The sequence below is a fragment of the Diadema antillarum genome, unplaced genomic scaffold (genome assembly GCF_040938485.1).
Source record: "Diadema antillarum isolate AM-2024a unplaced genomic scaffold, OU_Dant_1.0 scf00000096, whole genome shotgun sequence".
NCBI lineage: Eukaryota > Metazoa > Echinodermata > Echinoidea > Diadematoida > Diadematidae > Diadema > Diadema antillarum.
The window spans coordinates 1,028,475-1,042,500 of record NW_027270985.1 but is presented as its reverse complement, the minus strand read 5'-3'; positions in this window follow the sequence as shown (position 1 = coordinate 1,042,500).

Sequence of the window (14,026 nt, the reverse complement as noted above, 5' to 3'; positions counted from 1 at the left end):
ACTTCATAAAAAAAAAAAAAAAAAAAAAAAATTGAATAACAAAGCAGTACCCGCTGCATGCTATAAGGATTAGAACCAACACTTGCTGTTGGGCGAAAGCTCGGTGGTCTAGTGGAGATGACGCCTGTCCGGTGATCAGGAGGTCGTGGGTTCGAATCCTGCTCGAGTATGTACGCCCATGATTTTTTATCATGGCTACTACTAAAACACTGATCAATTCAGTGCTTATTTACGTCGATGTAGGGCAATTTGTCAATCAGTTGCAATGAAAGCATCTCGACGGGAGAACTTCATTAAAAAAAAAAAAAAAAAATTGAATAACAAAGCAGTACCCGCTGCATGCTATAAGGATTAGAACCAACACTTGCTGTTGGGCGAAAGCTCGGTGGTCTAGTGGAGATGACGCCTGTCCGGTGATCAGGAGGTCGTGGGTTCGAATCCTGCTCGAGTATGTACGCCCATGATTTTTTATCATGGCTACTACTAAAACACTGATCAATTCAGTGCTTATTTACGTCGATGTAGGGCAATTTGTCAATCAGTTGCAATGAAAGCATCTCGACGGGAGAACTTCATTAAAAAAAAAAAAAAAAAAAATGAATAACAAAGCAGTACCCGCTGCATGCTATAAGGATTAGAACCAACACTTGCTGTTGGGCGAAAGCTCGGTGGTCTAGTGGAGATGACGCCTGTCCGGTGATCAGGAGGTCGTGGGTTCGAATCCTGCTCGAGTATGTACGCCCATGATTTTTTATCATGGCTACTACTAAAACACTGATCAATTCAGTGCTTATTTACGTCGATGTAGGGCAATTTGTCAATCAGTTGCAATGAAAGCATCTCGACGGGAGAACTTCATAAAAAAAAAAAAAAAAAAAAAAAATTGAATAACAAAGCAGTACCCGCTGCATGCTATAAGGATTAGAACCAACACTTGCTGTTGGGCGAAAGCTCGGTGGTCTAGTGGAGATGACGCCTGTCCGGTGATCAGGAGGTCGTGGGTTCGAATCCTGCTCGAGTATGTACGCCCATGATTTTTTATCATGGCTACTACTAAAACACTGATCAATTCAGTGCTTATTTACGTCGATGTAGGGCAATTTGTCAATCAGTTGCAATGAAAGCATCTCGACGGGAGAACTTCATTAAAAAAAAAAAAAAAAAAAAAAATTGAATAACAAAGCAGTACCCGCTGCATGCTATAAGGATTAGAACCAACACTTGCTGTTGGGCGAAAGCTCGGTGGTCTAGTGGAGATGACGCCTGTCCGGTGATCAGGAGGTCGTGGGTTCGAATCCTGCTCGAGTATGTACGCCCATGATTTTTTATCATGGCTACTACTAAAACACTGATCAATTCAGTGCTTATTTACGTCGATGTAGGGCAATTTGTCAATCAGTTGCAATGAAAGCATCTCGACGGGAGAACTTCATAAAAAAAAAAAAAAAAAAAAATTGAATAACAAAGCAGTACCCGCTGCATGCTATAAGGATTAGAACCAACACTTGCTGTTGGGCGAAAGCTCGGTGGTCTAGTGGAGATGACGCCTGTCCGGTGATCAGGAGGTCGTGGGTTCGAATCCTGCTCGAGTATGTACGCCCATGATTTTTTATCATGGCTACTACTAAAACACTGATCAATTCAGTGCTTATTTACGTCGATGTAGGGCAATTTGTCAATCAGTTGCAATGAAAGCATCTCGACGGGAGAACTTCATAAAAAAAAAAAAAAATGAATAACAAAGCAGTACCCGCTGCATGCTATAAGGATTAGAACCAACACTTGCTGTTGGGCGAAAGCTCGGTGGTCTAGTGGAGATGACGCCTGTCCGGTGATCAGGAGGTCGTGGGTTCGAATCCTGCTCGAGTATGTACGCCCATGATTTTTTATCATGGCTACTACTAAAACTCTGATCAATTCAGTGCTTATTTACGTCGATGTAGGGCAATTTGTCAATCAGTTGCAATGAAAGCATCTCGACGGGAGAACTTCATAAAAAAAAAAAAAAAAAAAATTGAATAACACAGCAGTACCCGCTGCATGCTATAAGGATTAGAACCAACACTTGCTGTTGGGCGAAAGCTCGGTGGTCTAGTGGAGATGACGCCTGTCCGGTGATCAGGAGGTCGTGGGTTCGAATCCTGCTCGAGTATGTACGCCCATGATTTTTTATCATGGCTACTACTAAAACACTGATCAATTCAGTGCTTATTTACGTCGATGTAGGGCAATTTGTCAATCAGTTGCAATGAAAGCATCTCGACGGGAGAACTTCATTAAAAAAAAAAAAAAAAAAATTGAATAACAAAGCAGTACCCGCTGCATGCTATAAGGATTAGAACCAACACTTGCTGTTGGGCGAAAGCTCGGTGGTCTAGTGGAGATGACGCCTGTCCGGTGATCAGGAGGTCGTGGGTTCGAATCCTGCTCGAGTATGTACGCCCATGATTTTTTTATCATGGCTACTACTAAAACACTGATCAATTCAGTGCTTATTTACGTCGATGTAGGGCAATTTGTCAATCAGTTGCAATGAAAGCATCTCGACGGGAGAACTTCATAAAAAAAAAAAAAAAAAAAATTGAATAACAAAGCAGTACCCGCTGCATGCTATAAGGATTAGAACCAACACTTGCTGTTGGGCGAAAGCTCGGTGGTCTAGTGGAGATGACGCCTGTCCGGTGATCAGGAGGTCGTGGGTTCGAATCCTGCTCGAGTATGTACGCCCATGATTTTTTATCATGGCTACTACTAAAACACTGATCAATTCAGTGCTTATTTACGTCGATGTAGGGCAATTTGTCAATCACTTGTTGGATATTATCAATATTCGAAATTAGCCGGCACCATACTTGACTCGAAGTGTGAAAAATGACTACAAGTACAGAACATCATTGTGACTGTGGTGATTTAGCTCAGTCGGTAGCGCGTGTGCCTTCGACCCAAGAGCCCGGGGTTCGATACCAGAGTCTCACTGAGCAATGTTGTGTATAATCAGGGAGGTGTCTCACCTCCCTGGTCTCACTGAGCAATATTGTGTATAATCATACCGTCCCCTGTAGCAAGAGGCAAAACACTTTGTCAATCCAGGGAGGTGAGACAAAATTTTGTCTCACCTCCCTGGTCAATCGGATAGGACATAAAATAGAGGTCCCGTGCATGAGCGAGTCAAAACTCATGCACGTAAAACATCCCGTTTCATTCATTCATCGCAAAGAGCAGGGTATACGTGTTAAACCCGGTGAAGTGGTCCCGCCTCACATCAAATTGGACCCCATGGAGGACCAGCTAACATATACATAGTAGCTCTATATGGGGTATCCATGAGCCATCTCCTCAGATGGAAAATGGACAAGCAAACAGACACCAATGAGATGCTGGGCGGATATGACTCTTTGCATATCATCTATTAAACTTACTATTGAAATGTCTATAATATGTAAAGATCAATATGACCTTATGCGTGTTATGTAGGCCTATCTCTCAGTGTTCATAACTGGAAGTCGACTTCTATCAGATCTGTTTACTGTCACCTCATCATGAAGAGGGTGTGTTCAATCTTTCATTACGGTATCAAGCCTATTCAACAGAGCTGAATGCACAATTGAGTATCTGAATATAAGAACGACCCAAGTCCATGGAACACCATTTCGAGTAAACTTAAAAAAAAACCTTCATATCTTTTTTATTTGTCCAATAATATTCTATTTAACTGTGATGCGAAGGCAACATTGTATATACAAATTAGAACATATATTATTATGACAATTAACATTTACATTAATTGTGGAGAGGCCATTTTGTGTGATTGGCTTGGGTCGTTTTTTGAATCATATGGACTTGGGTCGTTCTTTGATTCATATACATGATATTCTGCTATAGAGATGAGAGAAGGATGAGAGAGGGCGCTATAATATGAATGTAAGAACGTCCCAAGTCCTTCATTCCTACATTCATATAAGATTTAACTCATTCATTTCAGGCACTTCCGGGGGTAATTAGGATTTATCATTTATACACAAGATGAGTCCATGCATAAGTTACAATTTTCCATGTCAAACTGAATTTGGCCAAAAATTGGACTTGGGTCGTTCTTATATTCAGATCTTTAATTTCTTCTAAGTGTCTCGTGGACATGTCAGTAATCTTGCTGGTTTGTGATAAAACCTTTTTTATTTCTCTCTCTCTATCTCTCTCTCTCTTAGATTTTACTTATTTTTTTTTTTTTGCCGTCAAACCATTTAACCACACTACTGAAGAAAAGATATGACTGACTGCATGATACTTTGATATAAAGAGCAAGTGTTTGACTTCTACCATTAAAAAAAAAATAGTGTTCTAAGAAGGTACATCCGCTGGTTTCCTTTGACATAATTTTCCTGGTGTTCTCGTACCAATTCAATTTGTTACCTTTAATTATACCAAAGTTCTATATTCTGACACAGGTTTATTACAACACTTCCAATAAATCAACGAAAAACTGTGGTGTTCCCTTTTTCCTACTTTGAGAAAAATAAAAATAATATATTCCTAGGTTCACAATCAGTGATGGAGGTTGACAAACAATCAGTGATGAACGTTGACACCACTTTACCTAACTTTCAACACAATTCCTGCAATTTTCTCGTCACTGTTGCTGTGAATATCAATATTGGTTTTCCCGGCCAATTTCATCAGATTTGCATTCGATTTAACAATGCGATCATTAAAAATCCAGTTGAATTTGAATGATCACCGAGATCAACATTAGGAAAGGTAACTAACTCATTTAAATCTAATTTTATCAGCATGCGGTTTCATGAGTTTCTCAAGTAAACCAGAAAAATGTGCGTTCAAATTAAAAATGCACGTGCAACTCATTATAATTCACCTCAGTTCAACCGTGAAGAACGTTAAGGAGTTCAAATTCACGATAAGGCAAACAAGTATAATATATGAGCATTGTTTTGTTTTGTTGTTTGTTTGTTTGTTTGTTTGTTTTTGCTGTTGCCTATAGTTTTTGTAGATTATACTCATCATTATGTTTGAATATGCAAACTCAATGAACCTTGAAATGGGACTTTTTCCCGATAAAGTCAATAGCTCGGATAACTCCACTTTCAAGCATATAATATTGTACATTTTATAGGTTTCCCGTCCAATTTTATCAGATTTGCGTTCGAATGAATAAAACGGCGTTCAAATTCAAGCGATTTCGGTCACTGCTCTACTCTCACGGTTCATTTTCATTCTTTAGTATAATTTCATTTCATGTCATTCCTTTTAGATTTTATTTCATTCAATTTTGAGAAAAATTCATTCAGTCTAACAGCTCAAAGTTGGTATTCAATTTTTCGCCAGCTGGATAGACATTCAAATTCGTGCCAAATACCAGTTTCAATTTCATTTATAGGAACACAACTTCGCACTTTGAACGTTCGAATTCAATCAACATACACAGCTTCCACGAGCCATTTTGTTCACTGTCATACAATTAGATGATACAATTTCATTTTCATTTCAAAGTCTCATTTAACTATCTTAATTGTATTGGATGTATCTATTCCCTGTCGACATTTCTACAATTTTCACTTCATCCCTAGCAGTATGGATGGAGAGCAATATCCCAGTATATCTTAGGAGTCCTATACGTCCAAATCCATATTGATCCATTTTGATTCCATTCCTTAGTTCCCCGTGTCCATATCATAAGTTGCCGCAATCGGATCAGCTGTAGGTAGATGTATTTCACCAAAAGGTTATATCGCCAGTTTTCCTGGCTGTCGAGGTCATGCTTCGTCCACTAATTCTGTCCGTATTCGAGATGTTCACGCATGCTCTGTAATGTAGCAGCGGCTAAAATCGTGCATGAATAAAGTGTAAATGTATGTGTTTGAAAGTGGGGTTATCACGAATTATTAGCTAGTATGAGTCCAAAATCACATTTCAAGGTAAATTGAATTTGCATGTTCAAACAGCTGAGTAACTACAAAGAATGAAAAGCAACGACAAAAAAGACTGCCCATACTCTGTTATAACAACTGTTTTGCCTAATCAAGAATTTGAATTCCTTAACCCTCTCTACGGTGCACAGTGGGCCAGAATGAGCCCAAAGTGCGCCAAAATTATATCCCATGGTTTCTTTTTACCCAAATTTGGTGTCTAGGGATAATTTGGGGCGTAGAATTGATTGAGCATAATTTTAAACTCATATGACGTCACTGTGATGCTGATTTTTCATTGGCTACCAAAAATCGGTCTGTAAATGACGAATAAAGCAGTGCAAATCTTTGGCTGTTTTATTTTCTTTAAAGGTTATTTTGAAAAGGGGTTCATTTATCTTTTCACATTCACTGACACTGCTTATCTATTATCATTGAATACAAGATGCTTACATAATTGGCCACAGAAAGTGTATAAACATTCGGCGATCGAATTCATGCTGCGCTGGAAGTTCCATATTATACACACGTACTGCAAAATAATACTGTTGTCCGTGTAAAGTAGAATAAGTTTATGACGTACGCTGTACTTTTGGGTGAATTTCTTCACTCTATTCTAGCAGGACATAAATGTGTGATATCAAACCAATCTCTCTGCTTTATAACCTTAGGCCTATGCCACATCAATTTATACAAGCGCAACACTCGAAAAACCATTTTGTCTTATTTTACTGGAAAGATATCAAATTGTGAAGTCAGTAATCAGGAGAATGAAAGGTTATGACTTAACAACTAAGAATGAGTCTGCCGTGCATGAAGGTTTACTTGAAAAAGCTATAATAAAAGATTTTGTTTTTTGTTTTTTTTTTGATGAAAAATCTATCGGAATCACTATCATGTGAAATTATAAATTCATCCCCATTCCACAAGGATTTTTTTTTTCTTCATCAGTCAGTCGTCGGAAGCATTTTTTTTTTTTTTTTTTTGCTTCCGGCAACCCACCTAAGTCTGATGAATCCGACTTGTATTTGTCGCCTATCAGGTCAATGTCAGACAGGTCGGGCATGACCCCATGAGGCAAGATCGTCCAATGAGGATCACGCGAGCAATGTCTGACATTGACCTGATAGTCGACCGACACAGTCGGATTCATCAGACTGCGATCCGATACACTTTGGTGAGCAGCCGGATAGCAACAGACTTTGCTTCCAAAGAGTAACCGATGAAAATAGAATATCTGTGTTTAGGTGTATAATGTTCTATCTGCATAATGTCAAGAGTAGGATCGAAGTATTTAGGTGTCCATACAGTATGTATCGCAGAGGGAATAGCTTGTTTACAGCAGTGGCTATGACAATATGGACAATAATATGGCTATGACCTTGGTTATGTGCAATTATGTACTCTTTTATCTTTGAAAGAAGGGTCTTTTAGGGGCCGGAACTAGCCCTATTCATATATTTATAACTCTGTTTACCTCGTATTCAGTGTTAATCATGTTTGCGGGCCTTCAACGTGCAAGAAAAAAAAATGAATGAAAGTATAATGCCGCCCTCATGCGGCGCCGTATGATAACAGAATTCCTAAGCGGCTGCCAGGTCCAAAATATACGTTATGTGCCGCGGAAAATCGGCTCTAACACAAAAAGTGGCAAAAGGTGGCAGCCAAATCTGGTATCAGCTTAAAGCTGAGACATCAGGGAATGTTGTGGTAATAGAATTTAGTTTGAAATCCGTGGCAATCTAAACTTTTCATTTGGATATATTAAAAAAGACAAATAATTACCCTCTTTTCAAGGATATTTACCTGAAATAATGTTCATGAAGATTAGGTTTCTTTGCATTTTTACGGCATTCATAAGGTAAGATATACTCTGAGAAATATGTGGGAGAAATTACAGGTTGATATCTCAAAAATTATATGTCGAAATTACGTATTCATTAAAGAGGTTACAATTTGCTTTGAAACTCTTAAAATGTTGTATTTTGCTACTTTAGGTAGGAAATATATCCCTTTAGTATACATATCTGATTTAAATATTTCAATGAAATATTCTTCAAAGTATTTCCTCTCAAGAGCGCATGTCAAAAATTAAAAAAATCCCAAGTGCCCAAAATGACATTTGGCGCACTTTGGTATTTCTCTGGCCCACTGTGCGGTGGTGCTGATGCGAATTTGAATGCTTTGCACTTGCATTTTTAATTTGAATGCCCTTTTTATACCCTTGTGTGAGAAACTTATGAAATCGCTTACTGATAAAATCAAATTAAATGAACTAGTTGCCTTTTTGAATGAAGATCTCGGTGATCATTCAAATTCACTCGAACTTGAATGACCGCATGTTAAATCGAATGCAAATCTGATAAAAATGAGCGGGAAAACCTATAATAAAGCTCGGTATTACCTCTGGTCAAAGAGAATTTTCTGTACAATTCCTAAGATCTGGGCCTTCGTCTCACCCCAACAACTCCCTTCCCCCTGTATCACCCCTAAATGTAATATCAACGCTAAATTTAATATCGACCCTAAATGTAATACGCCTTAACCCTAAATGTAATAACAACCCTAAATGTAATACATCTTAACGCTAAATGTGATAATCGAGTCAACCCTAAATGTAATACATTTTAACCCTAAATGTAATAACCGGAGACAACCCTAAATGTAATACGTGTCAACCCTAAATGTAATAACAACCCTAAATGTAATACACGTCAACCCAAAATGTAATATCGACCCTAAATGTAATACTTTTTAACCCTAAATGTAATATCGACCCTAAATGTAATACCACTTAACCCTAAATGTAATATCGACCCTAAATGTAATACATCTTAACCCTAAATGTAATATCGACCCTAAATGTAATACATCTTAACGCTAAATGTAATATCGGCCCTAAATGTAATACATCTTAACCCTAAATGTAATAACAACCCTAAATGTAATATCGACCCTAAATGTAATACATCATAACCCTAAATGTAATATCGACCCTAAATGTAATACACCTTAACCCTATATGTAATAACAACCCTAAATGTAATACATTTCAACCCTAAATGTAATACATCTTAACGCTAAATGTTATATCGACCCTAAATGTAATACATCTTAACGCTAAATGTTATAACAATCCTAAATGTAATTCATGTCAACCCTATTAAATGTAACACATTTTAACGCTCAATGTAATTACGACCTTAAATAAAAATACACCTCTTTATAGAGAGTGTAACTAACGCAGAATATCAGGCAAAAGGTCAGGGGGTAGGGGATATGACGCAACTTTCTATAGCAGTCAAGAGCAGCAATAGTTGCTTAGATCTGTTTTTGTCGTTTACTCAGGTAAAAATCACACAGTCTTATCAATCCCTTTCATTGCTGCAAAGTTAATCAGGTCCATGTGACATAGTCTTTAAATCTATTACTTTTATTATACAATCACACAAAAATTTTGTATTCCAATCTCCATTCAGTGTTCATGATTGTTTACAGTTTTGTTGAAAAAAATGGGAAATATTCTTTACAAGGAAATTCTGAATATGAATAATATTGCAAGAAAAAAAAACAAACAAAATATATTTTGTGTACCCTCCCCACGACAAATTGCCCCAGTTTTGTGTCACTAACTTGTAGTGATTGCCAGGAGTAGTGAACAATGTCATGAGGCTAATATTTCGGACAGTGATTTGCTGCCATGTCAATGTGTGACAGATATTTCGTCATTGAAACACTATATAGATAATGATGGTTTATAAAAATTTTGCGAAATCTTTCTGAATCTTTCTAATTTCTAATTCTCTTATTCGCGTTTCATAAGTAGGCGTATGTGTTTTTTTCTTGCAGTATTATTCATATTCAGAATTTCCTTGCAAAGAAGTTTTGCCCACTTTTTTTTTCAACAAAACTGAAAACAATCATGAACACTGAATGAACATTGGAATGCAAAATGTTTGCGTGATTGTATGAAAACGGTAATAGATTATGTCACATGGACGTAATTAACTTTTCAGCAAACAAAGGAATTCATAAGACTGTGTGATTTTTACCTAGGTAAATAACAAAAACAAATATAAGCAATTATTGCTGCTCTTGACTGCTATACAAAGTTTCGTCATATCCCCTACCCCCTGACCTTTTGCCTGATATTCTGCATTGTTTACACTCTCTATAATGAGGTTTATTAAATGTAGGGTCGTAATTACATTAAGCGTTAAAATGTATTACATTTAATAGGGTTGACATGAATTACATCTAGGATTGTTATTACATTTAGCTTTAAAATGTATTACATTTAGGGCTGTTATTACATTTAGCGTTAAGATGTATTACATTTAGGGTCGATATTACATTTAGGGTTGAAATGTATTACATTTAGGGTCGATATTACATTTAGGGTTGAAATGTATTACATTTAGGGTTGTTATTACATTTAGGGTTAAGGTGTATTACATTTAGGGTCGATATTACATTTAGGGTTAAGATGTATTACATTTAGGGTCGATATTACATTTAGGGTTAAAAAGTATTACATTTAGGGTCAATATTACATTTAGGGTTGACATGTATTACATTTAGGGTTGTTATTACATTTAGGGTTGTCTCCGGTTATTACATTTAGGGTTAAAATGTATTACATTTAGGGTTAAAATGTATTACATTTAGGGTTGACTCGATTATTACATTTAGCGTTAAAATGTATTACATTTAGGGTTGTTATTACATTTAGGGTTAAGGCGTATTACATTTAGGGTCGATATTACATTTAGCGTTGATATTACATTTAGGGGTGATACACCCCCCCCCCCTCCCCACCCCCAGAGTTGTTGCCCCTTAGTGGGATTCTATTATACCATAGGGATGCTACCTCCCACGTTTGGTGAAAATCCGTCTGAGATTTTTTAAGAAGATGCTGAATGTGTAAAAATTCTGCCTCCTACTCCACCTCCTCTGCTCCTATCAGGGATCCTTTGAATCCGCCGTAATCAGACATGAAATTTCAGTCATTAAAGTCTTCATAGCACTAATTTAGCTCTATATCCTGTTTTCGGTCGTACAGAAAAAGATGATGAAAAAACAATCCATATTTTAGCGGAGTAAGATCGTATCACCACAAAAATTTGTCTGCCAAGTTCGGCAAAAATCAGCCATAGACTTCTCAAAAGAGTGCAGAAAATGTGGAAAATCCCCTTCCTAGCCCTCATACCCCTTTCAGGCCACCCACTGGATCCGCCATAATCAAACCAGAAATTTCAGTAACTAGTGTTTTCATAGCTTCAACATACTTCTATTTATTTTTTTTTGGGGGGGGGGGGGGGGGGTGGACAGAAGAAGATTAAACAATTCAAGAGTTTAGGGATCTGAAGCTTCAACTATACCCCTCCCCCCCTCCCTTCGGCAGTTGTGGGGGGGGGGTGGTTGGTTGGCTCAGTTTAACAAATTAAGATTATATCACCAAAAAGATGTTATCCGCCAAGTTTGGTGAAAATCCGTCATACAGATTTTTCAAGGGCATGCAGAAAATGTGAAGAAAAAAAATCTCTCTCCTTCCCCTCACCACCCCCCCCCCCCCCCCCTATCAGGTCACCCCTTGATCCACCATAATCAATGCATTAACGATTTTTTTTTTTTCGGTTCAACAGAGGAAGATAAAAAAAGATCCAGACTTTAGGGATCTGAAGCTTTTACTCCCCCTGGGTGGTGGGGGTGGGGGGCTCAGTTTAAGAAATTAAAATTATATCACTAAAAAGATGCTATTTGCCAAGTTTGGTGAAAATCCGTCAAAGATTTTTCAAGAGGTGCTAGAAAAATGAAGAAAATCCCCTTCCTCCTCTCACCTCCTCTCCCTCTCGATTAGAGCCCCTTGGACAGGGATGCCAAGTTCAACAAAATTGTATAAGTGAGATTTTCATGACTCGGCATCTCGGCATGAGAATGTGCGCGGGAGCGAAGGTGTAGGAGGTGTTTTTTTTCCCCTGTGGCCTCCCACGGTAGGGAGCTTTTTTCATTTTTGTTTAGCTCTTAACCGTTGAGGACGGTTTGATTTTGCTACAACACGCATTCCCCATAGACACCTGCCCGAGTATACTCGGGACTCGTCCTCAACGGGTTAATGGTGCGATCAGGTGCATACTTAAGTGACTATTTTTTACTTATTTTGAAAGACAAAAGGAAAATATACCTTCAATTGCAACTATCACTTTAATCTTTTGAGCTATGCTAATTATCATAGGACCAATTTGCAGACTTCGTCCGAAGCGTGAGAAAAATGGGTGTCATGCGTGAGATCGTGAGATCGCCCCTAAATGCTTGAGTCTCAAGCAGAATGCGTGAGACTTGGTAGCTCTGCCTGGATCGACCATAATCAAACATGAAATTTCAGTCATTAATGTATTCATAGCACTAATTATCTGTTTTGGTTCGACTAAGAAGATAAAACATTCCAGGCTTTAGGGACACTGAGGCTTCAACTCCCCCCCCCCCCCTTAAAGATCATACAACCATAAAGATGGTATTTGCCAAGTATTTGGTGAAAATCCGTCAAAGTGTTTTTTAAGAAGATGCTGGAAATGTGGAAAATTAATTCCCCTCATCACCCTCACTCCCCCCCCCCCACCATTAGGCTACCCCTGGATCCGCCATAATTCAATATGAAATTGCAGTCATTAATGTCTTCATCCAAAGCACTAAATTAGCTCTGTATCTAAAATTCCAGATTTTACGACTCTCAGGCTCCAACAGCCCATCCCCTCCCCCCTTCGGCAGTATGGGGGGGGGGGAGAAGACCTCATAATCATATCACCATAAAGATGCTATTTGCCATTGGTGAAAATCCGTCATAGATTTTTCAAGAAGAAGCTGAAAAAGTGACAAATCCCCTTCCCCCACCCCCCCCCCCAAAAAAAAGGGCACACCTGGATCCGCCATAATAAAACATGAAATTTCAGTCATTGCCTTCATAGCACTAATATCAGAAGCCTTTCTTTACTTGGTTCGACTAAAAAAATCCGGAATGTGAGGCCTCAACTGCCCCCCCCCCCCTTCAGCGGTATTGGAGGGGGAGGGGCTCTTTTTAACAAATTAAGATCATAATCACCATAAGAATCTAACTTAGCTCAATCTTTTTTGGTTGGACTAAGAACATGAAAATTTTTAGACTTTAGGGAATGTGAGGCTTCAACTCTTTCCCTTCTCCTCCTTCGGCGGAAGTCTAAAGGATGATGTATACTTATAGCAATATGAGCCATATTTTATTTTCTCACTGGTGAACACTTCACAATTAAAAGAAGTGCAAGAAAGATACTTTTCAGAGGGGTGAAAGTTTAGGTGAGAGTTTCTTCATTTACAGATCAGCAGTTGCGGTCTGAACAAATTTAGTTTGTAGAGGGAGACAAAGTTAAGAAACTCGCACCTAAAAGAGGTGCTTTCGTCATTGCCCTGACTAGGAAGGTGGGACTTTAAAGTCTCACTTGTGGAGCATGGGATTTCTAAAATGCCGGGAAATCTTTAAAAATGCATCAACGGGAAATGTATAACAAAGTTTTGCGGGAAATGTCAAAACACTGCTGGAAATGTTACAATTATGTATTTCAACTTTATTACGTACCGATGCTGTATAAAAGAACTCGATGTCTGACGAAACTGAAAAATATATGACTGATTTTCACCAAATTTGACATTATAACATACTTATGGTGATATGATCTTAATTTGTTTCAACAAGTCCCCCCCCCCACCACCACCACCGACAAACGGGGGGGGGGGGGGGGAGTTAAAGCCTTAAAATCCCTAAAGTCTGCAATTTTTCATCTTCTTAGTCAAACCAAAAACGATGGAGCTAAGTTATAGCTAAAATTTCATGTCTGACTATGGCGGATCCAGGGGACCCTAATCGGGAGGGGGAGGGGGTGGGGATCTAGGAAGGGGATTTTCCAGCATCTTCTTGAAAAAAAAAAAATCTTTGACGTAGTTTCACCAAATTTGCCATATAGCATATTTAAGGTGATATGATCTTAATTTGTTACAATTAGCCCCCCCCCCCCCCCCCACATAACCGAAGGGGAGGGGGTTGAGTTATGGGGAGTTGAAGTCTCAGAGTCCCT